Raw genomic sequence first — 4,765 nt, forward strand, 5'->3', positions numbered from 1 at the left:
CCTGTGTTCTTTAATCCCTTAACGACAGCCCACGAAACCCTGTACATCAGCTCTCATTTAAATAGCGGGGCTCTTACGACATCGGTGAGACCACGCTATTTCCGAATACTTCCTGGAGTGAAGCTTGTAGCAATAGCGCATCTCACTGCTTTTGGGGATACTCAATATATTACAAGGCTGAAAACCTCTTAAGGACATGCAATGTAAGGGTATGTCAGTGTCATTAAGGGGTAAATATTTGTTAACCATATGTGGTTATTTCATAGTTTCACAATCTGCAATTTGTACTGATTTGTTTTAATATTCCCTGTGCCTGTGTTTGAATAGAAAGTTCAAGCTGCAGCAGCACTGAATAAAAAGATTTTTATTTTTGCCAAAAAGTTAATACAACGTTTCGGACCAACTGTCCTTAATCATGTATAAAATCACACTGACACATACAGGCTTAAAATACCCTTAACCCCTCCCATTCAATTATAATACACACCTGTGATGATCTATATACATCAGTTAACTCCACCTAGTGTTCACACACCTCTTTTCTTAGAGGTTCTCATATGACTTCACAGTTGATTTATCATTGTGTGTACACAACATAGACATTCTAAATCAGATACCTATACTTTTTGTTAGCTCTAAGAACTTTTTAGACCTTTTTTAAGCCTTTACCTCTTATATTAAAGGGACAGTAATAAGAAAATACTCCAATCCATTTCTATATTCATACCTCCTGGCCACATAGTACCTAATGTATAGATCCAAAACAATTCTTTTTGCTGAAGTTTTTTCTCTCTGTTGCCCCCCTCCTGGGTTTCTCTACATGATCTATAATCTGAAATCTAATTTGACTCAGACTATGCCCAGCTGTCAAAAAATGGTGAGCCACAGGTGCATCTACATCTCCTGTTCTTATGCTACTCTTGTGTTGGTTCAACCTCTCACGCACCTTACGGGTGGTCTCTCCTACATAGCCCCACCCACATGGGCATTTGATTAGATACACAGCATATTCTGTGTTACAGGTGAAATACCCTCTAATCAAACATTTCTTGCCTGTACGTGGGTGGCAAAATGTAGAGCCCCGCACCATATTGTTACAGTTAGTACAATTTAGGCAGGGAAAGCAACCATTGTTTTTTTTGTCAATATACCTCTGCACTTTCATTTTACCAGGTCCTATATCTGCCCTAACAAGGGTATCCTTAAGATTTTTACCCCTCCTGTATGCAGGCATTGGCGGTACTTGAAATTCCTTCACTTTAGGGTTACATTCACTTAGTACACTCCAGTGCTTTCTTATAATACCTTGTATTTTATCACTAAGGGGAGAAAAATTACTCACAAATACCATTCTATCTGTTTGGTCCTTTTCTTTATTACTTTGTTGTTCTAACAACTTAGCCCTCGGAATGTCTAGAGCGCTCTTTATGCCCTCCTGTATCATTTTAGATGGATAGCCTCTCTTTGTGAATGCATTCCCTATCTCACTAAGTCTCTCCAGTGCCAGACTCTCGTCTGATACTATGCGTCTTACACGCAGAAACTGGCTCTTTGGTAGAGATCTAGTGAGAGTGGGAGGATGTGCACTACTGTAGTGTAATAGATTGTTACAATCTGTTTCCTTTCTATACAGATCTGACAATGAAGTCCCAGACTTAAACTTTGGTATCTAGAAAGTTAATGCTTTCTTCACTATGAACAAGTTTAAATTTAATATTAAGGGTAGCGCTATTCAAATCCTTAAAGAACTGTTCCAGGGTCCCAATGTCGCCCAACCATACACCGAACACATCATCTATATAGCGCCACCATGTGGCGCCATATAGAATAAATAAAGGGTGGCTGTACACCACATGCTCTTCAAACACATTCATGAAAATGTTCGCGTATGTGGGAGCGACATTGGAACCCATGGCCGTGCCCTGAAGTTGCAGAAAATAGTCATCTTGGAATAGGAAGTAATTACACCGCAGTACAATACCTAGCAGTTCAACAATAAAATTTCTCTGCATCTCACTTATCTCTGTGCTATTGCTCAGTATTCTATTTACTGCTCCAATTCCTGCTTCATGTGTAATGGATGTGTACAAACTTACTACATCCATACTATACAGAATACCTTTTCCCTCACTCAGATCAAGACTATGTATTTTCTTCAAAAAATCACCTGTATCTCTTATGTAAGAGTTAGATCCCACATAAGGTCTCAGATATTTATCAAGGAAAATGGAGGCATTGGACAGGATTGATCCAATTCCTGCCACTATAGGGCGTCCTGGTGGAGCTACCTTGTCCTTATGGATTTTTGGTAATGTATAAAGGACAGGTGTTATTTCCTCAGTCTCCAATAGGAATTTCACCACATCCTGCCCAATGACTCCTCCTCTCTCTGCTTTAGATACACAGCTCTCTATTTCTTTCTTGATTTCAAACTTAGGGTTTTTTGATAGCAACTTATACACTTTCTCATCTGCCAATTGTGCTCTAATTTCTTGAATATAAAATTCTTTATCCAAAAGGACAGTTGCACCACCCTTGTCCGCTCTCTTAATGATAATCCCTTTATTATCATTCAGTTTCTTTAAAGCATTCCTATCTTTTTTAGTAAAGTTCACTTTTCTGTTAACCTTAACCTCTCTACCTTTCTTTTCTAGAATCTCTATATCCCTGTCAACCAATTGTATGAAGGTTTGTACACTGGGGTTAACCTGTGATGGCGTGAAATTGCTTTTATTTCTTAAGTTTAACACAGATAAATTAAGTGTTTCAATACATGCATTATTTTTAATTGGTGGCACAATGCAATCTGAGAAAAAACTTTTCAGTTTAACTGATCTGTAAAATCTATGCAAGTCTTTACGCAGCTCAAACATGTTACATTCACCTGTGGGACAGAATGATAGTCCTTTGTTTAGCACTTGCTCTTCTTCCATGGTTAGCTGCGTCTGACTCAGATTTACAGTTATTTCCTCTGGCTGCGAGTCGTTGCCCGCTGCTTGCTGCCACTCGTCTTGGTCTTTTTTCCTGCGGTGGCGCTTCCCTCCTCTGCGGGTTTGCCCTCTCCTTCTGAGTCCCCCGAAGCCGATTCTGATGAGGAACTCTGTGTGGCCGATTGATCATTTTGCCTATTCGCCCTGCTACGCCGGTTTCTCCTTCCACCGGAAGTGCCTCCGTATCTACTTCCGGTCCGTTCTCCAACTCGTTCCCCTTTCCAGCGATACACTGTTCCGGTCTCGTAATCATGCTCATCTCGGGCAAACTTTGGTTTTTTTCTGTCTTGTATGGTACTCCTCAATTCCTGCATCTGTGTTTCCACATCGCTTATTAATTTATCCAGCTCTTGTGTGGACATTGATGTCGCCAGCTCACGCTTGTATTCTTCCATCTGTACTCTTTGTTTGCTCAGCTCCATCTGCAGAAATTCAACCGTGAGTACCATCAAATCGAAAGAGCACTTGTTCAAAATCATTTCAAATTTCTGACAGTATTCAATGTTATCCCGCACCAACACAAGAGTAGCATAAGAACAGGAGATGTAGATGCACCTGTGGCTCACCATTTTTTGACAGCTGGGCATAGTCTGAGTCAAATTAGATTTCAGATTATAGATCATGTAGAGAAACCCAGGAGGGGGGGCAACAGAGAAAAAAACAGCAAAAAGAATTGTTTTGGATCTATACATTAGGTACTATGTGGCCAGGAGGTATGAATAGAGAAATGGATTGGAGTATTTTCTGATTACTGTCCCTTTAATATAAGAGGTAAAGGCTTAAAAAAGGTCTAAAAAGTTCTTAGAGCTAACAAAAAGTATAGGTATCTTTGATTTAGAATGTCTATGTTGTGTACACACAATGATAAATCAACTGTGAAGTCATATGAGAACCTCTAAGAAAAGAGGTGTGTGAACACTAGGTGGAGTTAACTGATGTAGATAGATCATCACAGGTGTGTATTATAATTGAATGGGAGGGGTTAAGGGTATTTTAAGCCTGTATGTGTCAGTGTGATTTTATACATGATTAAGGACAGTTGGTCCGAAACGTTGTATTAACTTTTTGGCAAAAATAAAAATCTTTTTATTCAGTGCTGCTGCAGCTTGAACTTTCTACTTATTTTTGGGGTTTTTGGTATGGACCCTTGCAGCCTGCACGGATAAATAACCTCAAAAACAGAGTGCTGAACAGTAACCTGCTGTTGTGCCTGTGTTTGACTACTGCAGGGTTTAAAATGTATTGATTTTGTAGATCAGCTTATACCCCTGGTGTTTAATTTTGATTTAGTTTTTTTGTAATATATTGTTTAAATTACATTATATTAGCGTAATGTTGTTCCTTTTGCACAATCATTAAATGGAGCCTGCTAATAGAACAATATGAAATGAGCTTTGTAAATTTATTTTCTCTAGTCTCCTGTTCACATCAGATCTACATAAAGGCTTTAACTGCCATCATACCAGCAGCGTTTCTGGTTGGGCTGTTTATAACTTATCTTTCTTTCGTGAAACATTACTGCAAGCTGAATTAAAAGGACTGTGTGTGTATGTGTGTAGATATATATATATATATATATCTATATATATATATCTATATATATATATATATATATATATCTATATATATATATATCTATATATATATATATCTATATATATCTCTATATCTATCTCTATATCTATCTCTATATCTATCTCTATATCTATCTCTATATCTATCTCTATATCTATCTCTATATCTATCTCTATATCTATCTCTATATCTATCTCTAT

Source organism: Bombina bombina, chromosome 6 (assembly GCF_027579735.1).
Source record: "Bombina bombina isolate aBomBom1 chromosome 6, aBomBom1.pri, whole genome shotgun sequence".
Taxonomy (NCBI): Eukaryota; Metazoa; Chordata; class Amphibia; order Anura; family Bombinatoridae; genus Bombina; species Bombina bombina.